Source organism: Pithys albifrons, chromosome 26 (genome assembly GCF_047495875.1).
Source record: "Pithys albifrons albifrons isolate INPA30051 chromosome 26, PitAlb_v1, whole genome shotgun sequence".
NCBI lineage: Eukaryota > Metazoa > Chordata > Aves > Passeriformes > Thamnophilidae > Pithys > Pithys albifrons.
The window spans coordinates 1,607,761-1,631,846 of record NC_092483.1 but is presented as its reverse complement, the minus strand read 5'-3'; the positions used below and the strand labels follow the sequence as shown (position 1 = coordinate 1,631,846).

Genomic DNA, 24,086 nt, shown 5'->3' with positions numbered 1-24,086 from the left:
CTGGGAAGAAGTGAGATCATGCTGGAGGTTACTGGGACCACACTGAGAGTGACTGGCAGGGGCTATGAGCAACAGGAATAATGCTGGAGGAAACAGAGAACATGCTGGAAGGAACTGGGAGTGACTGGGGGCCATGTACTAAGACCACAACTGGGGCAACTGGAGTCATACTAGGAGAAACTGGGCCCACCTTGGTGTCCATACTGGCAATGTCTGTAACCATACTGGAAGAGACTGGAATCACAGTAGGAGTGACAGCGATCAACTGGAAGTAACTGAGTCTAAACTGGGGCCATTGGGCAGTGACTGGGACCTGTGGGGGTTGCCCTTTTTTAAGGTATGGTAAATTAGTGGCAGTCGAGGAGGCAGAGATGGCTCAGGCAGCAGTTAGACCAGAAAGCTTACACCGAGGATAAAGGGACTTTATTCTTAGTTACAACTTTACTTTTATCTACTTTCTCCTACACCGTGTCATCCCACAATTGGTCAGTGAGCTGAGGCAAACATACATGGAAGAATCCTACTGGTCAAAAGGTCTCCTGCATTCTGCAGGTGGTTTCTTCCCCTTTAGGGGAGCACTGCAAACTGCTTTCATCCAAGAATACACTCTGACCTGCTCCATATCAATTCCTCAAACATTAGGGGGTCTGCAGACCCGCTGAGTTAACCCCCACAATTTCCCCTCTGTGTAATTGTGCCACAAAGGTAGCAGCCACCGTCTTCTGCAGAGCCCTTGCAGAAGATCACCTGCACCTGATGTTAACAGCAGCACAATTCTCACAACAAACCAACAATCAGGTTTTCACCATAAATAAAAACCATACAGTTATACTCCATCCTTGAAGCAATTTGTTTATTTAACCACCCTTATCCATCATTCACTCTCTATTCTTCCACTTTTTTTTTTAACTGATCTATTGCGTAATATAGAATATATACTTAACACTATCCACTGACATTACTAGTTGAGTGCACTCAAAACTATAGATGTAACCTTACTCTACTTAACCAATATCTCAAACTTCTATCAAATTAATCTTACTCTATTTATTCAATTAATACCTTGATTATCTTAACAAATTAAGAACCCTAACAAAAGTATTACCACACCAAACAATTAACATTTCTATAAACCAGTTATATTGCATTAACAAATCTTAACAATTCTAATTCCTGCAGTTCTTATATTATTTGCAGAAAATATGCATAGATGTAGTCCCAGTTGTCCACACCAGCAACAGAAAGAGAGTTAATGATGGGGTAGTAAAGTAAGAAATGTCATTTTTTGAGCTCCCCGGGTTTCGGCGCGAGAGTCAAAGACGTGTCCTTCATAGAAGTATGGTCAGTGCTCTGATTTATTGTTTACATTATACACACACATATCGCATATTTTCTGAGTCCACGAATAGTACAGGAATATCATTGGTCAATGGCTAGGGCGTGCTACCAGTTGGATTGGTACTTTTCTCAAAGCTATGCCCTTGTGTATCAATGTGTTTACCTGCTTCTCCTAATGGCTGCCGCATTCTTTCTATTGTTTACTGATCTTCTTGAAGCAGGCTTAAAGATGCAGGGGCCCTGTTTCCCTCTCCATAGCCTGGGCTGTGCACATAGCAATAACACACTATGGCCTGGGTTATTGAAATATTCCTCAACAGTGTAGGGTCATAGGGTACTTGGAGAAGGCCATTGGTCCAAAGGCACACCGACCAGGCATGTTGAGAATAGATTCGCAACAGGAAGGCACAAGGTCGCCTTTGTCCACATCCTTCAAAAATTCTGCTTAGGTTGCAGGACAGTCCACTTCTCCTGTGGTGGCACCACCCACCACCGGACGAACACATCGAGCAGGAACCCAGCGTGGACCTGTATCTGTGGACACACAAGCAAATCCTCTATCCCAGGTTAACAATTCATGTGGACCAGTCCAGGTGCCCGTGACAAGGTCTTGGACTTGCACCTGGACTTTCCTTGTCACCTTCTCTGTGGAATTTAAAGAGGAAAAATTTGAAAAAACAGAAGGGACATTAAGAGATCTCAGATAAGTAAGAAAATTAAGAGTATATACTGCCTTTTCTAACCGTGCTTGTGGGAATTCTCCTCTCATCCCTCCCTTCTGTTTTTGCAACATCCTTTTTAAAGTGTCATGCACCCGTTCAACAATTGCCTAACTAGTAGGGGAATGAGGGATTCCAGTAACATGAGTAACACCCCACTTGTCCAAAAAATTTTTAGTTCTTTGTGCTACATAAACATGACCAAAAACTGCAAAAGCTCTTTAAAAATGCCTAATAGCATCAAGACTACGTTCACCAGAATGTGCTGTGGCACAGATGGCATGAGAAAACGTGTCAATAGAAACATGAACCTTAGACAACATACCCAAACTGTCCACATGTGTAACATCCGTCTGCCACACTTGTAGAGCTTGTAAACCCCTACGGTTCGCTCCATAATACACAGGAGTGAATTGATCCTGACAATCAGAACAGGAAGAGACAATAGCTCTGGCTTTTGCTAATGAAAGACCAAACTGTGCCTTTAAAGAGTCAGCATTGTGATGAAAAAACTGGTGTGATATTATAGCCTGTTGGTACTTATCAGGAACAGGAGTTAAAGTCACTCCTGAAACTAAAGCATCAGCAAGAGCATTGCCTTCAGTGAAAAATCCTGGAATTGATGTATGGCTACGTATATGCAAAACAAAATAAGGTGCGTGACGCTGCTGCATGATAGTCCACAACTCATGAAGCACCTGAAAAAGAAGCCGATTATCAACGTCTGATAAAACTGAACCATCCAATTGTGACACTAGCCCTGCAACATATGCAGAATCAGTGACACAAGTAAAAGGCTGAGGAAACATCTGAAAAGCTGTTTCTACGACTTTCAATTCTACTACTTGCGTTGATCCTTCCTGACAAACTAATTTCTTTTGCCATTTACCACCATCATGCCAAACAACAGCTGCTTTGCACGTTTTGCCTGACACATTTGTAAACACGGTGAGGCCTTCTATGGGTTTTGTTAAACATAGCTGCTTCTGCCCTAAAGGAATTTCATGAGAGAGCTTAATTAATGGATGTTTTGGTAGGTGATACAGAACATGACCTTGGAAAGCAGCTAAGGCTGCTTGCAGCTCGTAACTGTTCTCCATACGGCTCTCAAAATAAGCTGCTTGAACTGGAACGATAACATTCTCAGGATCTCTTCCCACAAGCTGAACTGCATGTCTGCGGGCTTTAAATAATCAAATCTGCTATTAGCTCAAAAAAACCTGGTGCAGTTTTTCTTGATCTATATGGTAAAAAGAGCCATTCTAAAATATGAAAAGGATCAGGCCAATCTAGACAATACTGAACCAAAGTCCCAAACGGAATGGCATGATCAGTAAACACAAACAATTGAACAGCTTGGCTCAAAACAATGTGACTTAAAAATCGTTGATTAAGTAACAATTCAATTTCTTCCAGTGCTTTATTCGCTTCTGGGGTCAAAATTCTGGGTTCTGCAGGGTTAGTAGAATGCTGTAACAATTAAAAAAAAGGCTGTAAGTGAGAATTGGTTATTCCTAAATAGGGTCGTAGCCAATTAAGTGTCCCTACCAATTTCTACACATCTGTCAATGTTTTTACAGTGATATCTAAACAAAGAGGCTGAGGAGCCACACGATTAGAAGTGACTAGTAGCCCCAAATATTTCCAAGGTTCACTTCTTTGAACTTTTTCAGGAGCCACTACTAACCCATAGTGATTCAAAGACTGAGTTGCTGTCTCTTCTAACAGATCAAGCTGTTCCTTTGTTTCTGCCACAAGCATAATATCGTCTGTTGAATGTAAGCAGTAGCAGTCAGGAAACTGTGGTCTCACAGGAGACAATGCAAGGGCCACAAACCACTGGCAAATTACCGGTGAGTTCTTCATGCCCTGAGGCAACACCTTCCACTGATACCTTTGAGCAGGCATGGCATTATTTATAGCAGGTACTGAAAAAGCAAATTTTTCTTTGTCTTTTGGATGTAAAGGGATTGTAAAGAAACAAAATTTAAGATCAATCACTATAATATGCCAATCCACAGGTATCATCGCAGGTGAAGGAAGGTCAGATCGATGGGCTCCCATGGGGGCCATTACTGCATTTACACACCTCAGGTCATGTACCAGCCACCACTTGCCAGATTTTTTCTTAATAACAAAAACAGGTGTATTCCAAGGACTAGTAGATGACTCAATATGTCCTGCAACAAGTTGTTCATTAACCAGATTCTGCAAAGCGTGCAACTTTTCTGCTGACAGGGGCCACTGAGGAACCCACCTGGGCATCTCTGTTAGCCAGGTAAGAGTCATAGTGGGTTGACGCACGCCTTCCAACACAGTGGCCCCTGTTAAAAATCCGTGGTGAGCCTCACTCCCCACTGGCTAAGGGCGTCCCGGCCCTACAGTGTCAGAGGGGCCGGAGTAACGTAAGGCTTTAAGGTTGCTGTTTGCCCTTCAGAATTAGTGACTAGAATTAGTAATGATGACACAGCTCCCAGGGCCACCCCTCCCAGCCTGACTACACCAGCCCCATTAGGAACGAGTGGCCATGCTGGTGGCCAAACTTTCTGTGCAATAATAGTTACATCAGCTCCAGTGTCCAAGAGTCCTGAAACAGTCACTCGAGAACTGGATTGAGGTCCCAGCTGCAGGGTGCAGGTCATTTGAGGACGTTGAGCAGATACTTGTTGCGACCAGAACACTTGTGGTGCTCCCATCGAACCAAAGCCCTTATCTTCTCTCAGAGTCGATTGTGTATGTGGAACACAGCTCACAAAAGGAACAAGTTGAGCAATACGAGTACCTTTAGGGATCATTACCAGAGGCCAGGGAGTTGACACCATTGCACAAATCTGACCCGTATAATCAGCATCTATAACACCCACATGCACTTGTAATCCCGACATTGTAGCACTTGAACGACCTATTAGTAAGGCACTAAGTCCTCTCCCTATAGGGCCTTGTGCATCCAAAGGTACCTTTGTCACTGCTGTTATTGAAATGGTGACTGTGTCTGCGGTGGATACATCCATGCCTGCTGCCCCACCTGTCCTGCCTGTGAGGCGATCACAGAGGGGAACGCCTGAGGAGGTTGCCCTGCATAAGGGTTGATTGGGGGAGGCATTTGTATCTGCGTGCGCCTTGTCGCGCTCTGCTTCCAGTTTCCCTGACCCCTAACCATGTGAAAGACTCTCTTGTGGAAAGAAGAACAACAGTACTTCGCATAATGACCAAATTTGCCACACTTAAAACATGGTGGTGGTGGTTGTTTCTGTTTCACAGCTCCCTCTTTCTTTTTGTGAGGGCACTCTGCCTTCAAATGCCCTCTTTGACCCCACCGGTGATATTTTAAGTTTTTCTCGTTAAAAGCAGCCATAGCACTTAGTTTATGTTCCAGTGTTCCAGCCTTGGCACAAGCATGAATCATAGCTTCAAGCGTGGGATCACCTTGCAGAGATTCAATAATTTTCTGGCAATCTGCATTAGCATTATCTTTGGCAAGCTGCCTAACGAGGTTTTCCCGTAAAACTGCATCAAACACCTGCTTTTCAACAGCGTCCTGCAATCTTTCTACAAAAGACAAGAAGTTTTCCTTTGGCTTTTGCTTAACAGTCGTATATCTCTTTTTTAGTTCGGCAAGCTGAGCTGTTCTTATGATCGCTTGCATACCCAGTGCCTTGACCTGTTCCAGCACTAATGGGGGCCACTGTGCCTGCTGCTGGGGATTTGAAAAGTTCCCACACCCCATCAACACATCTGCACCGTTACCGTAATGAGGATCATCAGGAGGATATCGTAAATTTTGAAGGCCTTGATCCTCACAGACCTGCTGCCACGTATCATTAAAATAGTGGCGGTCGAGGAGGCAGAGACGGCTCAGGCAGCAGTTAGACCAGAAAGCTTACAACGAGGATAAAGGGACTTTATTCTTAGTTACAACTTTACTTTTATCTACTTTCTCCTACACCGTGTCATCCCACAATTGGTCAGTGAGCTGAGGCAAACATACATGGAAGAATCCTACTGGTCAAAAGGTCTCCTGCATTCTGCAGGAGGTTTCTTCCTCTTTAGGGGAACACTGCAAACTGCTTTCATCCAAGAATACACTCTAACCTGCTCCATATCAATTCCTCAAACATTAGGGGGTCTGCAGACCTACTGAGTTAACTCCCCCACAGGACCAGTGTACCAACCCCTCTAGCTCCCAGCAGAGCCCAGAGCCAGTGAGGACCTGGAATGGGACCATCCTGGGAGCGAGGGAGGAAGCCGCTCTTCTTCTTCTGTGCTCCTTGCTCTGCTTTTAATGCTCTGCTACAGCCGCAGTTCCCCCACATCCCTCTGCTCAGCGAGGAAACCTCAGAAGGCTTTCTGGGAGCCCCAAAAACCCACAAGATGCCTCTCTGTTCACTTGTCCCAGAAAACCTGCAGAGCCTCGGAGCTCAGTCACTCCCTCTCCTGCCCTGAGGTGCACCCATAGGTGTCCTGGGGATGGAGAGACCACCCAGCCAAGCCTTGGGGATGTTTGGAGTGATCCCAGAGGTGGCTGCAGGGCCCCCAAAGCCCTGCTGAGCAGGTGAAGCCCTGCACAGTGTCCGTGGGGACTGGCTGTAATTTTCCATCTTTCCCAAGGAAATGGGGTCAGAAGAACAAAACCTGCTTGTGCCAACACTGTGCCTCAGGCTGGGGGTGGGCAGAGAACCCTCTTGAAGGCAAAGCATTGGGTTGTGGCCACCAGCAGCTCAGGAAAAGGCACACGAGGTCCTTTTTTTCCCCAGGATTTCCTGAAGGGAAACGATCAAGCCCCCTAAGTGACATTGGTCCCTCCAAACCCGTCCCCACAAGCAGAGCCCCACTGGGATGGGGCAGAGAGACGTCACTCACCGGGGCTCCTCCGGGGCACAGCAGGGCTGGCACAGATGGTGGTCAGTGCCCTGTTCCTGCCCCCAGACATTGGGATCTGGGATAATGGGGGGTTTGCCCCTCTGGAGCAGGAGCAGAGCCCGGTAGGGGAGCAGGCTCGTGTCCCTCCAGGGTCTGAGTTGCTGTCCATGTGTCACCGTGGCCGCAGGAGCCACAAAGAGCCACTGCCGAGCGTGAAGCTGCTCCGAGGAGTTTGAGGAGGCTCTGGGGGGAGAGAGGAAGGAGCTGAAAAAGGCTCCTGGAGGTACATCCCCCTCCTCCTCCTTCTCCTCCTCCTCCTCCTCCTCCTCCTCTTCTTTTTCCTCCTCCCTTTAACTGCCATGGACTACTATAGATATTATGATGTAAATAATATATATTATATATTATCTATATTATTCTATAATTATTTTACTTTAAAATGTAAATAATGTATTAGAATAATAATTAAATATCATTTTAATTATCAGCTTAATTCTTATTATTTGATATTTCCATTGAAAATTTTTTTACATAATTTTATATTTTATATCTTTATATATATATAATGTTATTTGAAATAAAAGGGCAGTTAAATGCCTCCCTGACATCCGATCCCGTCAGATCTCGGAAGCTAAGCAGGGTCAGCCCCGGATTAGTACTTGGATGGGAGACCTCCTGGGAAATGCCAGGTGCTGTAGGTTCTAGTCCTGAGGACCTCACTGGCACCGTCCAAGCTCGCTCGGCCATGGCAGATGAACCTCAGGACTTAAACTGTGGGGCCAGTTCTGCGCACGCTGAGCCTCACCTAAAATCCACTGCGCAGGCTGGAAGGGCACCCACGTGGGGCCAGCCCTTCCCAAATCTTCGTTCACGAAGTTTGGCCCATACATATTTGAAATAAAAGTTTCATTCTGATTATTTGATTATAGTCTCATTGCATAATTTTATTATTTGTTTATTTGTATATTTTATCTATTAAATATATAATATTATTTAAAATAATATTTTTATTCTAATTCTTTGATTATATTTTAACAAAATGTTTATTTATTTATTTATATATTTTATATACTTATATATAATACTATCTAAACCAATAGTTTAATTCTAATTATTTGATTATATTTTCATTGCAAAATATATTCTTTTTATTTATTTATTATTGATTTATATATATATAATTCTATATTTTACATATATTATTTGATTTACTTCATTTTAATTATTTATTTTTCTTCACTTATTAATTAAATCAATATTTATTTTAGTTTCCACTTATTAAATTGATTCTTCATTAAATTATTCACTGCTAAATTGTTGTTGATTAATTACCATCCCACTGTGCCCTGTGACCCCCATGTGCCACAGAACCGACACCACTGTGCCCTGTGCCCCCAACCCTTCGTCTGCAGAGTGTTGCCAGAGGAACAGGAAACCTCTGCACAGACCCCACAAACTCAGGGTGAGGGATCAGGGTACAAAATGGGTCTGAAATGAAGCAAAGCTGCTTTTTATCCCAACAGGCCTTGGATAGTCCCACCTGGAGGGTGGTGGGTGTGTTGTTCACCCGTCTCCACTCCTGCCCTGACCTCACTCCAACCCACACTGGCTGCAGGTTCCTGCTTGGAACAGCCTTGGGGTTCTCCTGGGAAATGGAGGTGACCAGTTGTTCCAAAAATCTCTCTGGGGAGAGATTTTCGTGGGATGCAAAGCCACTGAATAAATGTGAATCCCAAATCCATGGGGATCAAGTGTCCCTGGGCCCTGAACACCACCCCAAACCCTCCTCACTCCCCTGGCCACCTGAAAACCCAGGACTTTGGGGTCCTTTTCAAGCCTTCTTCTCCTCCCTATTTCCCATTTGTGTCTCATTCTGGAGCACCACCAGCTCAGAATCCTGATCTTCACAGCTTCTCTTTCCATGGGCCCAGTTTCCCACTTCCTTGGAGAGCCAGGAGCTCAGGGAGCTCAGAGGGTGCAGCAGCCTGGGACACAGGGATGGAGTGGAGCACCTGGAACCTCCTGGAATGGGATCAGTTCCCAGCCCTTGGCAGGGCTGGGAGTTGGTGGCCGTGGGACCCTCCAGCCGTTGGCCCTCCCTCAGCCCCTTCCCTCCCCTCTCAGCTGAGTTGGCTCCCCTGGGGCTTCCTGGGTCTGCTTTTGGCCACAAAGGGAAGGCTCTTGGAGGCAAAACTGTACCAATGCTGGAGGTTTTCCATCCTCTCCCTCCTCTTTTCAAGCCCAGATCTCATTTTAGAGGCCACCAAACCTAACTTTCCCCATGAGTTTGGAAACCTCAACATGGGGATGGAGAAGCAAATGGACCCCAAAGGTAACAGACCCAAAAGTCTTCCCAGAGCTTGAAATAAGCATTTTTCTTCCAAAATACACTGACTGTGACATTTCTTGGCTGGAGAAGGTCCATCCCCAGGATGCCTCAGATTGGCACAAACTGTTTCCCCGGCCAAGTCCTGACAATGACACTGACCTCGGACACCCTCTCACATCGTGACTTAGGTGAGTCTGGCCTCCAAAAATAGCACCAGCAGTGTTTCTTATCTGTTTTTTACAAACATATTTCTACATTCTGCAGCTTCCCCTGTGCCTGAGGAAATGGGGCTGACCACAGCCAGGGCAAGGGGTTCACTGGGAATGCAGAAACACCTGCGGGGTCAGTGGTTGGGCCAATCAGGAAGAAAACAGGTGGAAATTCATAAAATTGAGTCAAAAAGCCTTTAATTGAGGTTCTTGATGTGAAGTTGAAGCATGTGAGGGGCTGGAGCTCTGAAATCACAAGCAGGTAAGCAGGAGACAGATGCTAATGAGTGTTTCTTCCTCCAAGTACGGGCTGGGAGGGACTTGAAATGGCTTTTGCTGTTGGTTTTGACCCAATCCTTGGCCTCTTTGATCCTGTGACAGGAGTTCTGACCTGGATCACCGCAATGGCCCCACTCCCACTGGCAAGGGATGAGTCTAGGGTTTGATTGAATTTTACTTGATCTTTATTTTAAATTTTCTTCTTTCCTCCTCATGTCATTTTCCACCTCCCAAACTGATACTTTCCCCAGATTTTAGACACTTGGACCGTTCCATGAAACGACCACCACTTCCCAACCTTGTCCTCTCCTTTTTCTTCGTGTTTTTGGGTGTTAAGCCCAGTTTTGGGCTGGCCCCAGAACCCTCCAGCAGTACCTGCTTATAGAGGTACACTGATTTTTTTTTCTCATGTCTCCAAAACCTGAGGAAAAAAAAAACGTGGAGAAAACCCCAGGAAATTGTCCCATTTCTTTCAGCAGCAGGAAACAGGATAAAAGAGGATAAGCCCAAAACCATGAGGACCTCAGAGAAGAAAAGGGCAAGGACTCCAACCCCTCTCCCTGAGCAGCAACAACAACTGAGTGGGACCCCCATTCCCAGCTCCCTGCACCGCTGAGGGGGTAGGAGGCAAAACTGGAAAGGAGGGAGGGGTGGGGGGAAGGGGTTTGTCGGTGTCTTGGTTTGAGATAAGCAACTGCCAACCCCCCCAAGCACAGAGAGAAAAGCCTCCCTCCTAACACCAGGGAAAGGGAGGAAAAGAGAGGGGAAAGAAAAAAAAACACTTCAAACTGCATTTATACTAAATCTACATATATTTTTCACAGAAAGAAAGAGACAATTAGAAGAGAGTACAAATATACACTCACACAAGTCTACAACAACAAGTTCCCCACGTCAACTTCTTAACAAACACACAAATTCTACTGTCTTAACTACACATTACTTAAGAAGAAGCTTATTCTCCAGGGAGACAAACCCAAGCAGAAAGGAGAGACCCAGAACAACACATTTTACTTTCCTGAGGTACCCTGTGAGCCAGTGGTGGGCCTGGTCCTCTCCATCCCCCCTGGGACAGCATCGTGCGTCCTCTCCAGAGGAGGGCTGAGAAGCGACTGCCTTAACCACTCCCACACTGGTTCCTACTTCCCTGGAGATGATGTCATAATGTGGTATGGAATACAAAATTACTGGCTAGAAGAGGTCAGCTGTTAGCTCAGCCCAGCTCAAGTCAGCTGACAGCTTCGGCCTAGTCCACACTTCAGAGCCCAAATCTCGGCCCACCTAGGTGAACCCATAACATTCTCCACCCCTTATTCCATACCATATTATGTCACTCATATCTTAGGTTCTCATGCTTAAACACTCTTTGCTTTTCCAGGGCTGTTTTCCACCCCTCCATAATGTGGCTAAGAGTCCATTAGGATGGGGTAGATATTTCAGATGGGAACACAGCAGTTCAACTCAGGTCATCTTATCTGCTGGTTCATGTCTGGGTTACCATCCTCTCCTCAGGAGTCTTTAGTTTCCCACTGGGGTTAAAATAGTGTTCACAGTCAGATCCACCCCTTGGCCTCATCCACCTACAGGTGGTCTGAGGCATCATAGGCCCACTGAGCCAGGAACAACCCTCCCCCAGCCAGTCCAGGGTGTGATGTTCTTCATTGGCTCGGCTCTTGGGCACATCAACACTCACACGATAGGTTTTCAAAGATTTAACTCAAATGGCAGTGTCCCACTACACATCAACAGCTTACGCAGGCTTCTCTTCATGTCTTTCTCCTTGGTCACACAGAAGTACTACAGTTCACCATGTGACCCATCCCCCTTAGCAGCAGTCCTAACAGCTTTGGCAGCCTCGGAAGCAGCCCTGACAGCAGCACAAGCAAGCAGCAGAGGCAGGAGCAGCCCCGGCGGCTCGCAGCCCTGGCTCGCTCGCAGCCCTGGCTCGGCTCGCAGCCTCTCACGGCTCGCAGCCTCTCACGGCTCGCAGCCTCTCACGGCTCGCAGCCTCTCAGGGCTCACAGCCTCTCACGGCTCGTGGCCTCTCACGGCTCACAGCCTCTCACGGCTCGCAGCCTCCCCTGGCTCGCTCGCAGCCCTGGCGGCAGCCCCGCCAGTGACAGCTCCGGCTCCTGCGGGTCGCTCAGCACTGCAGGCGCTGGTTCTGGGCGCCGCATCTGTTGGGTTCTCTGCAGGGGGTTCACAGCTCCTCTTTTCCTCGTTCACTGGGGTCTCACAATGGCAAGCACGCTTCACAACTGTGGATAACCTTAAGAATAGTGTTCACGGTTAAATCCACCCCTCGACTTTATCCACCTACAGGTGGCCTGAGGCACGATGGGCCCATCGAGCCAGGAACACCTCCTCCCCATGCCAGTCCAGGTGAGGTGCTCCTCATCAGCTCGGCTCCTGGGCACATCAGCATTCACATGATGAGTCCTCAGGGATTTAACTCAAACAGCCGTGTCTTGCCACACACGAACAGCTTTCATGGGCCTCTCGTTTCTGCAGTGGCTACAGTCACAGCAGGCACCAGTCGAGCTGTTTGAACTCACAAAGACAGTGAAACAGTGAAAACGAGCATTCAACAGCAAGGGAGAGTTGTTTACATTTTCTGTTCTGGATGTACTTAAACAAAGCACTTATCAATCTATGTTTCTACAACAATCCTCCCGGGAAGCCTGCTAAGATTCTGGGACACCTGCCAAGGTCCTCCGTCGTTTCCCGGCCAATGCACCAGTAACTGTCTTGGTTTGAGATAAGCAACTGCCAACCCCCCCAAGCACAGAGAGAAAAGCCTCCCTCCTAACACCAGGGAAAGGGAGGAAAAGAGAGGGGAAAGAAAAAAAAACACTTCAAACTGCATTTATACTAAATCTACATATATTTTTCACAGAAAGAAAGAGACAATTAGAAGAGAGTACAAATATACACTCACACAAGTCTACAACAACAAGTTCCCCACGTCAACTTCTTAACAAACACACAAATTCTACTGTCTTAACTACACATTACTTAAGAAGAAGCTTATTCTCCAGGGAGACAAACCCAAGCAGAAAGGAGAGACCCAGAACAACACATTTTACTTTCCTGAGGTACCCTGTGAGCCAGTGGTGGGCCTGGTCCTCTCCATCCCCCCTGGGACAGCATCGTGCGTCCTCTCCAGAGGAGGGCTGAGAAGCGACTGCCTTAACCACTCCCACACTGGTTCCTACTTCCCTGGAGATGATGTCATAATGTGGTATGGAATACAAAATTACTGGCTAGAAGAGGTCAGCTGTTAGCTCAGCCCAGCTCAAGTCAGCTGACAGCTTCGGCCTAGTCCACACTTCAGAGCCCAAATCTCGGCCCACCTAGGTGAACCCATAACAGTCGGGTTTAGTTCTACTTCTCATTCTGGAAGTAACAATTTAATTCACATGCACACTCAGAGTCTGATTTGCCCGCGATGGTGCTCAGGGAGGGATCGCTCCTGCTCCTCATCCCAACTCCCGAGCCCTCAGTTGGATTTTCTCTGCCCTGCCCGCTCGCAGAGGGAGGGAGAGCGGCTTTCGTGGGTCCCGCACCCAGCCAGGGCCCCCGCCCCCCGCGAGCTGTCCCGCAGCTCCCTCCTCAGCCGGCACGGATCCCATCTGCTCGCAGAGTCCGGGCAGCATCTCGGCGGCTCCACAGAGCACTCGCTGCTCCCTCTGGGCTCACAGGGACCCCCCGGCCTCCCCTGTATCCCCCGCAGTCCCTCCCTGCCCATCCCGTCGGAGCGCCGAGCCTGGCCCTGCTCGCAGCTCCGTCGGCCCTCAACAGCAGCAGCAGAGCCCCCGGGGCCTGACCCAGCGCCAGGGCCGTCCTGGCAGCGGCGGAGCGCGGGCAGCGGGGGCTCCGGTGGGGGGAGTGTCTGGGGCACCGGGGCCTTCCTGCCAGATCCTTCTCGGCCCTTTCCTGGGCGCTGCCGCCAATCGGGGCAAGTTGAGAAATTCTGCCTGGAGAACGATGGGCGGGGCCAGCGGGGAGGAGCAGGAGAAGTCACCAGCGCCCATTGGCTGCTATGCCTGTCAGTGCTATGTCCTGAGCGCCTATTAGGCATTTTTACCGTCACTATTTGTTCCCTCCCCCCCGAGTTGCCATGACACCTGTGCAGTGGGCGGGGGAAGAGAAGTGGAGTCGCGCTGCGTAGTGATGTGTAGAGACCCGGATTTGCGGAGAGGGCGGGGTGGAACCCATGCGGTTTTCCTTCCCGTGTCCCGGAGCTTTCCCCTTTTTCTTCCCGGAGCTCCTTTTTCTCGGGACCCCGCGCGCCGTGTTGGCCGTGACGGTGAAGGTGGAGAAGCCGGATAAGCCCCTCCCCCCACACCGGGACTGCCCTCAGGTCCCTCTCACCACCCCCCTCAAAAAAAACCCCAAACCCTGAGATCCTGAAACCCCTCACTCGGGATCCCCAAAACTTCCCCAGGATGCCCCAAATCCTGTCCTGGATCTGCCAGAGCCCCTCAAAACACCCAAGAGACCCCCCAAACCACCAAGACTCTACCAGGGGCCCCCAAAAAAGCCCAGAGACCCCCAAAACACTCCAGGGACCCCCCCCAAGCTTTCACCCAGACCTTACAAACAATTTCCAACCCCCAGATGACCTGCCTGGTTAGGGGGGAATAGTCACACCCTGCAGGCAGTTTTTCAGCTTTTTGGGCAGCTTTTGGAGAGTCAAAACCAAGATTTCGGAGAGTCAGATGTTTGATTTGGAAATATTGTAAATCTTTCACTGCTTGGAAAGAGGGAAACATGACAGTAATCAGGGCTACTGGAAGGTGTCCCTGCCCACAGCAGGGCTTAGAAGGGGATGAGTTTTAAGGGCCCTTCCAACCCAAACAATCCTGTGATTCTGTGAATTGAGCTTGAGGAATTAGTTAAAAACCCAACTCCTCCTCTGGACTTGGATCCAGTTCTAACCCCCTGCAAGTTTAGGGCTGGTTTAGAGCTGGGTTTAGGGCTGGTTTAGGACTGGTTTTAAATCTAGTTTTAGGGCTGGTTCAGTTACACATTAGCGTCAATGTTTTCAATACCTGTATAAATACCAAATTATTTTTCATGTGCTCTGAACACTGAAAAAAGTAAATTTTATGCATTATTTTTTCAGTATTATTATATTATTATAGTATTTTACAATATTTTTATAATTATTTTTTATTATAACTTGCACGTCAGCTTTCAGACTATCACAACACCCAGAAAAAGCCTTTTGCACTGAGAAAAATTAATATTTCTTTCTTGGTTTTTTTTCTGATCCTTAAGTACTTTTTATTCAGTCTATATAGTCACTATTTTCTTTCTGCATCAGAATCTTCCAATGTTTTATTTTTAATGTTGAAAACACTTACTTTGTTTTATCCACTGTTTTTATCACCCCCTACATGGTTAATAATGTTATTTTCCTTTTTTTCTAATTCTTTTGATGCACAAGTAAAGCTCAGAGAAATTTCCAGTAAGTTCAAGGCTTTGTAAACTAAATAATGAGAGCTACTCTGAGGGAATTGCCTTTAAAATTTTGCATTTCTGCTGGAAAATTAGTTAATTGTTAATTACCTTTAAGGTTCCTTGACCAATTGTTCCAGGGAGGGTTCATGGGGATTCCAGGCTGAAACAAGACACCGTTTAAAATTCAAGCTACAAACCTGTTTCAGTGTACACAAGATGCTTCTCCTTCAAGGCCTAAGTCCTAATTATAAGTTCTTGTTCACTTGGCAGGTGGCAAGGCCAGACACCGACCCAAAAATAATGGCATCTCATCACACCTGAATACACAGGGGTCCCCCCTGTGCAGGCTCCCCCTTCTCCAGGCCACCTTTCAGGGTCCTGAGGCTCCCCCTTTTCCACACTCCCCCCTCTCCAGGATGTCAGAGGGTTCCCCAGCTCAGCTATCACCTCTCTCTGCTCCCCATCTCTAAAAGTCACCAGGCATCTGGTGTCCATTAAAAGCTGTGTAAAATACCAAGAGTCAGGCAAAAAACCCTCAGAAATATCAAGATTTGAAAACATCAAGATTCAGCGAAACCCCACTCCAAGATTTGGAGATAAAACAAAAAAATCCCTCCCAGAAGTTCTCTTTCTTTGTTCTTTCCCATTTAGGGTTCTGGGTTGCCCCCTGTTTCGGCTGCTGGGGGAACCACGTGTCTTAGGATGGGCCTGTTCTTTTATAGCCTGACGGGTAGACCTGTTCTCTCTGTCCTGTTGGAAGACTTCATCTCGGCGGGAAGACCTATTCTTTCTCAGGTCAGCGGGTAGACCTGTTGTTTTCGTTGGGTACACCTCAGTCCAGCAGGTACTCCCAGTCTAGGGGATAGACCTATTTTCTCCGTTGGGTACAACTGTTCTCAGTCCAGCAGGTACTCCTAGTCTAGAGGGTAGACCTGTTTCTCAATGTCCTATGGGTCGACCTCTTCTCTCTCAGCCCAGTAGGTAGACCTGGTGTCTCTGCCAGACCATCTCTTTCACCCATGGGTCTCCCTCCCTTCCTTGGGTGTCCACGGGCAGACCTGGGGTCATCAGCGGGTGGGTAGACCTGTTCTCTCTCAGCCCGGCGCCCACACCTGCTCCCAAACCCGCCTGTTCTGCCCCGCCAGGCCTGCCCTGCCAATGGGGTGGGCGGGGCCGACACAGGAACAGCCCCAGGAGAAGAGGAGGGTCAGCCACGCTCCTCCTTTTCCTCTTCCTTTTTCTCCATCTTTGTCCAGCACTCCGCCTGCATGCGGGAAACTCTCGAGTGAGCTGGAGAACAGGGTGGGAAATAGAAGGGGCCCCCCAAACTCCACAGTGCCTCTGCTGCCCCACCAAGGGCCATGCGGGCTGTGCCATGGAACATGAGATCTGGGATGGGCCCGGGAAAAGACTGGGAAGGGAACAAAGGAATGTGCTGCATCTTGGAGCCTGCGCTGAGCGGGGCCGGAACTGCACCCAGGGATGGCAAAGGGCCTTGACAAACTGCTGCGGGACCTTCGAGCTGAGCCCCGAATAGCCTGGGGGGGCTCTGGGGGGGCTGGTTTGTGTTCGGGGGGATGGTTGGGGCTTGAGGGACCCCAAAGCTGAGCCGCCAATGCCCCTTGGGGGCTATTGGGGGTCTCCGGGAGGTGTTTTGGGAGGTCCTGGTGTCAGTTCCCGGCAGAGCCCCTTGGTGGGCGGGGGTATGCGGGGACCCCCTTTGGGGGAGTTGGTGTGCCTGGGTGAGGCCGTTCACTGACAGGTTGTGGAGGGGGACCCCCATACACATGGGACCCCCAGGAGCCCGGACAGGGAAGACCCCCTAAACCCCTAAGTGGAGAGACCAGAGGGGGGAACTCCTGGCAGGGCTTTTTTTGGCTGAATCTTGGTGTTTGGGGCTGAATCATGTGGGTGCAGGGAGGACACAGTGCTGAGGGAGGGGATTTTCACGGGGTCGCAGGGCAAAGGAAAGGGGGATATAGAGGCTTGGAGAAGTGGGATGGGGGTTTCAGGGGGATCCTGTGCCCAGGAACGGTGTTCCAGGGGTCCCCGATGTCGAAGAAAGAGGGTCTTGGGGTAAGGACTCCCAGAATAGCCAGAAAAAGGGGTTCAAATGCTCCCCCAGTGTTCCAAAAAGGGGGGATCTGTGGTCTGGGAAATGCAGGAGTGGGGGTCCCAGAGTCAAGAAAAAGGGGCGTTTGGAGACTGCAAGAGGTGGAATGCCAAGGAAAGGGGGTGCAGGAGGATATTGGTGCAGGATAAGGGGGTGCAAAGGCGTCCCAGTGCCTGGGAATGTGGGAGCAGGAGGGGCCCAAGGTGAAGAAAAGGCAGGACTGGAGGTGGGGAGAGATTATTGAGGGGTGCAGGGAGTGCCAGGTTCAAGGAAAAGGGAGTGTGGAGTCTGGGAGATGTGGGATAGGTGAGAAAACGGGAGTCAGAGGGATCCTGGAGTCAAAGAAATGGGGATTTGGGGGCTGAAAAACCAGGAATGGCCAGGTAGGGGGGTCCTGGAGCCTTGGCAGCCTGGAGAGGGTGGGAACCCTGGAGAGGCAGAACCCCCAATACACAGGAGACCCCCAGAAGCCAGGACAGGAGGGACACTCGGAACCCCAAAGTAGAGAGGCCAAAGAGAAGGAGCTCCTGGGAGGGTTTTCTTGGGCCAAGTCTTGGTGTTTTGGAGGTTTATTTGGCCACAAGTAGCCCAGTAAGTTCTAGAGATGGATTGGGGCAGGAGGACCCCCAACTCAACACATCACATCTTTTTTTTTTTCCGCAAAAAACCAGGATTTCTCCTTTCGAAATCTTGGCCAGATGAAGGAGTAGGCTGTGAGGAAGAGGAAGATGCCGCGGGACCCCCCTGGCAGGTGAGGAGGAAGTCAGTGCCCCTTTGCCCGTTTTGTGCTGCATCTTCCAGCCGAGCATGGCCCCGGCTGCAGCACAACCCCGCTGCCGACCCCGTCCCGCCGGGCCCAGGTTTGGGGGGATGTCCTTGGCCTTCCATGTGGGCCGGAGGCAAATCCCCTGCCTGTCCTTGTTCCTTCCTGCTCTTGGCCCCGAGCTGAGCATGGAGGACAAATCCCCCTGGCAGAACCTCATGGCAGAGGCCATTTTGAACAGCTCCACAGCAAAGGAAGTCAGTGGGGAGGAAAATCCAAAGAGATGCCCCAGGAGGAGAAGCTCCAAAACCAGCCCAGTATTCTCTGAGAAGGAACAACCAAGCCTGTTCTTGGAAGGCGGCCGGAACTTGAGCCGGAGCTCTGACCTGGTGGTGCAGCAGCACCTTCAGACCAGGGAGAAGCGCTACAAGTGTTTGGAATGTGGGAAGGGATTCAGGAACAGCACTGCCCTGATCCAGCACCAGCACATCCACACTGGGGAATAGCCCTACAGGTGTAGGAAATGTGGGAAGGGCTTTAGTCAGAGCTCCACACACACACAGGGGAGAGGCCCTTCTGCTGCACTGACTGTGGGAAGAGATTCAACCGCAACTCTAAGCTCTTCACCCACCGGTACATTCACACCGGGAAGAGGCCTTACAGGTGTGGGGAGTGTGGGAAGAGCTTCACCCAGAGCTGTACCTTGACCAGACACCAACGGACCCACCAGTAAGGGAAGCCCTATGAGTGCCCCGACTCCAAGAAAAGCTTCATCTGCTGTTCCAACTCCATTACCCATCAGAGGAGCTACCTTTTGAACAGACCTGCTGACCCACATTCCCACTGATCCATGTTGGAAAGTCACCTGGCTGGTGGTCTCCACATCCTTCTGGTTCTCTGTGGACACTTGAATTAACACAGGGGGATGAACATCCATGGTGTCATGGGTTTAGTTATGCCCAGATTTAGGCTTTGTTTTTTAGAGCAGGCCTTGGACAATCTGCTAACTCGAGCTGGGTCAGGCCAGTTGACTTTTGCTGGGCAATGATATTGCATACCATATTCTGATGTGATCTCAGATGTAAAAAGAGAGGGAGGAGGGATCTTCCTTCTTCTTCCTGCTGGACGAGGAAGGAGTTTGGTGGCAGCTCAGAGCTCCGGGGGATAGACCAAGGCCTCCATCAGTTCTTCGTCTTTACTGGGGAAGTAGAATTTTTTTTTCTGTTTGTTCTTGCTACCTTTTATTCTTAGTGTGTAGTTTGTATTTTATTTGTTTTATTTAGTTTCTCTTCTCTTTAATATACCATACCATACCAAACTATGGCTTTTGATTTGTTTATTTAGAGGAAGAAAGGGGATTTTGTCTCTTAAGTGATTACCTGGAATGTTGCCATGTCAAAACCATCCCACATGGGGACAAAGACTGAAGTGGGAAATTCAGTGGGAAGAGGGGATTTACTGACTTTTGACCCTGAAAATCTCATCTGCGCCATACAGTTTGTTACCTGAATGGTGTTTGAGATTTTTTTCTAAACTAAATAATTCCCTAATTCCAATTCTCTATGGCCCTGCCTCTCTATGGGCCACCCAACCCAACCCCATACACACTCACATGATGCCATTTTTTGGTTTTTGATTGTATTTGGTCCATCTTCATCCGTTAAAATCACCTGAAATTTTGGTTAATATAAATAATTTGAACAAATACATCAAAATCCCCACAATTTCGCTGAGATTTTGGGAAGGATTTTCAGGTTCAAAGGGATATTGAGGAGGATTTCAGGGTTCAGTGGGGATTTGGGGAGTGTTTCACAAAATTGGGGGTTTCCAGGCCAAGTGACTTTTCTTCATCATTTTGCAGTACAAAATCTGAGAGGGATTCCACCCAAAAATAGCTCCATGCTAACTTAAAATTACTAAATCCCATCCCAAAATTGTTTAATACAAATTGAACCCACCTGTGGAGACTCAGCAATGGGAGAGGGGGGACTACAAACCCAGAAGAGGTGGGTTTAAATTGGAGCGCTTGGATGCAAATTGGGAGTGTTGGATGGGACTTTGAGGGCGATGGGTTGGGGTTTGGGAGACATGAGATGGGGGGTCTGGAAGGACTGAGGGAGCTTCTGGGGTTCCCTCCTAACCTGAGGGGGGTACTGTGAGGGAGTGTGGGGGACATGTGACGTCAGCACTTGGAGTGCGGCCCCACAGGGAAGGACACAGGGAGGTTGTTTTGGGGAGGATTCTGCTGCTTTCCACCAATTCTGCGGGGCTCTAAATGTCTTCTGGCTGTAAACATCATTTGGGGCTGAAATGAAACCCTCAAAGTTTTGAGGTGGTGATATGACCCTAAATGCAGGAGGATCCTACTGTTTTTCCCCAGTCTTTAAGAGTTATAAATAGCTCTTGAGAGTCCCACCCTATTCTGGCGGTAGCAGAGACCCCCTGGCTCCACTGATGGCTGAGGGGGGTTATAATCCCCAATTCTGAGGTGTCACAAGTGGTTTGTGGGGAACCCGTGTTTGATGGACATCCCACCTGCAGAAAAGTGTCTCCCCTTCCTCCAGGCCTGCTGGGGTGGGGCTGGGACCCCTCCCCACACAGGGGGCACCCACAGTTCTTTTCAGGGGATGGGGTTCCTTGTAGACTGGGTCTAGCCCAGCTGGTGACACAGAATCTCAGAATGTGCTGAGTGGGAAGGGACTCCCAAGGATCATGGAGTCCAACCCTCAGCCCTGCACAGGACCATCCCCAAACGTCACACCTTGTGGAGCCGGGAGGTGCAGCCAGGGGTGCCCAGGGCTGTGGGGCAGAGCAGGGTCCTGCAGCCCAGGGCACTGTGCTTGGGCAGGGACTCTGCTGCCTGCCAGGGGCAGCTCTCAGCCAGCCCAGGGAGCTGCTCACAGGACTGGGGGGAATGGCTATGGGGAAGGAGCAGCTCATGGGAGGGCTCCTTCTCTCATTGAGGGGCTGCTGCATGGCTTGGGACTGCTCACAGCCCCCACATCAACCCCAGACAGTTCCAAGGACACATTTCAGGGAGAACATTAAAGCAGGACCTACATGGAAGGGAAGCATCCTGTTCTTTCAATTCTCTGGCCTGGTATGTCTGGCTGGGCAATGGCACAAACAAATTAACATCTGATTTCAGGAGGAGGCACTGAAACTCCAAATCTGATTCTCCAAGAGGTGAATAAACCAGGGACGTCTCTCAAGGAGGGCTCGTGTCCTTCTCTGACCATGCCAGCTGCACCTCTGGGCTGGCACTGAGGAGATGTCCCAGATCTGCCCTTGGAAGCAGCACTGCCCTGCTCTCGGCACAGCACAGGCACTTGTGGGTTTATGTTTTCCAATATTTCTTGGGGTGAAATCAATGTGAATGCATCACCAGGGAAAGCTGAGAGTAGATGGGAAAGAGAGTGATGGACACTGCAGCTCTCCTGGCTCTGCTCTAAGCCACAGAGAGCTGAGCCCCATTGCCCCATGTCTTGTCTCAAGGCTTTTCATATTTTCAATCTAAAGAAGAAAATTTGTAACCCTAAATATAACAGTCCCCAAATATGATGGTGTGAAATATAGATCACAGATACGATGATTGTAAGGACATGTTCAGCCTCTGTGCTGCAGAGTCAGGAGGACAAAGGCTGATATTTTTATAAAAGGTGGGTTACGTTTGACATGCCTTGTGATGGTCAGAGCTGTCACAAAGCAGCTCCATGTCCCCAGTGCAGCAGAGCAAAGCTGAGTCCTTGGCAGCACATGGGCACAGCTCCTGCTGCTCACACCCCCCTCAGCCAGCACTGGCCAGAGGAAGGAAATGCATTTTTATCTGGGGGAGATTTATCTGAAAACTGGTGTGACTTTGTCAGAGGAGTCTGTCTTCATTGCTCCCTGTCCTTTGCTCTTCCTCAGTTTTCCTTCCCTTTGTACCTGTGATATGGCCCCAGGACACCACAGCCCCTCCCTCTCCAGGGCAGCACTTCCAGCTCAGGGCCCTGCGGGGATCACAGTGTGGGAACCAGGACCAACTGCTCAGGCTGGAGTGGACACACTCACCTGGGGAAGGGGATGCCCTGGAGAAGAGCAAGGGAGCATTTCTGTGCCTGCAGGGAGAACTCCCTGGTGTCCTGGTTTGGGGCCCAGCTGGAGGTGAAGCCCCACACAGACACTTGCTCAGCCTACCCTCTATCCCCCCTCCAGCCCAGTGGTATGGGGAGGACAATCAAAGTGAAACTTGTAGGTTGAGGTAAGAACAGTTCAATAATAGAAAACAAAGTAAAAGACAAAAATAATGGTAAAAAATAATAGTAATTATAATAAAAGGGGGGAAAAAAGTGATGCACAATGCAATTGCTAACCACCCCCTGACTGATGCCAAACCCACATCAGCTCAATCCAGGAAACTCTCCCCAGTATATATACTGGGCATGATGTCGTATGGGGTGGAATATCCCTTTTGGCCAGATCAGGTAAGCTCTCCCAGCATTGTTTTTTTGGGGAACCTCCTCATGGCAGAGCAGGAGAGACAAAGTAAACAAGAAAGCAGACTTTTTGACTTGGTATAAACATGATGTAGTAAACAACAAAACATCAGTGTGTTATCTACATTATTCTCCTTCTGAATCCTAAACATGGCACTGCAGCAGCTCCTGAGGGGAAATTAACTCCATCCCAGCTGAAAGCAGGACAATATCCAGCCCTTACTCCATCTCTTTTATGTCATGCCAAGTCTCACACTTCCAATTCCCCATCACCTTCCCCAGTTCTCTCTCTTGATACACACACACACAGACATCACTCCCTTAGTGAATGGAACAGGTCTGTCAAGGGTTCATAAAATGGCCACAAAAATGTCTGTTAGGTTCACTCGGGCCATGACTTTGGCCTCCATCCCAGGGAACAGTCTCTCCAGCATGGAAGGTTGTGTGGGGTGCTGGATGGTTGCAGGTTGCACATTGGAGCCAGTTCTGATTCCAGCACTGCTGCACTAGGCCAGTTTTAGAACAGTTCACTCTCCCTTGGTGTGAGGGCAACAATCAGAGGGAAGTCCAGGCTGAGATGCCCAGAACAGCTGGGGGTGACATCGATGCCATGAGGTGCTCAGGGAGGTGATGCCCCCCCAGCCACCACAGAAGGGCTAATGCACAGCGTTGGATAGTTACCAATGTCATACAATTAAACCACTGGCCATTCTCACCCAAAATTCAATCCCCTCAAGGCACACACCAGAGTTCCCGTCTTCCCACATCACCCCCCAAGTTCACCCAGGGCCTTGAACAAAGCAACACCTGGGTGGGTTTTCCTTGGCCTGAGGCAGGAACAACCCATAGTGTTTTCCCCAGCATGTTTTAATGGGCACTACAAGAATTTTGTCCACTTCTACAGGACATAAACATTTTGATTGGGCATGCCCGGCCTTATTGGCAGATCCCCCAGTGTGGACTGGCCAGGTGGCCTTTCCAAAATATGCATCCCAATTATTGCAGGTCCAACCACCCACTGCTCTCCGTGTGCTCTTTCCCTGTCCATTGCACCCTTGGATCTTCCCAGAGGTTTCTGCATGGCAGGGCATGGGATTCACCCATTCAGGATCAGGTTCTTTGGCCCAGGTGTCTGTCAGTTTGTTTTAGAAATGAGTCCCATGGTCTGATTCAACTCCTTCAGAGGTTCCATGTCACCATCACATTTCCTCCTCCAGGCCCAGGACAGGGTTCCAGGCAGTGCCATGGGACACAGGGGATATTTCCAGCCTTCCTGTGGTTGTTTCCACCACCATAAGCACATGGTCCTTGCCATGGGGGGTTTGGGGCAGTGTGATACAGTCAGTCTGCCACGCCTGCCCTTATTTCTATTCCAGCCATTGTCCTCCATCCCAGAGAGGCTCCACCTGCTTGGCTTGTGTAACTGCAGTACATTTCACATTCATGGACACCCTGTGTGTTGCCGCCCACTGACTCCAATGGGTCCAGAAGAACCACGTGACACCGGACTCAGAGGTCAAACAACTACAAGC

At 49.1% G+C, this 24,086-nt stretch overlaps 1 pseudogene; it reads right to left on the bottom strand.

Moving 5' to 3' along the window:
* LOC139682997 (zinc finger protein 436-like) overlaps nt 1-11,911 on the bottom strand; it is a 50,184-nt pseudogene extending 38,273 nt beyond the window's left edge.
* Nucleotides 11,912-24,086: the final 12,175 nt, after the last annotated feature.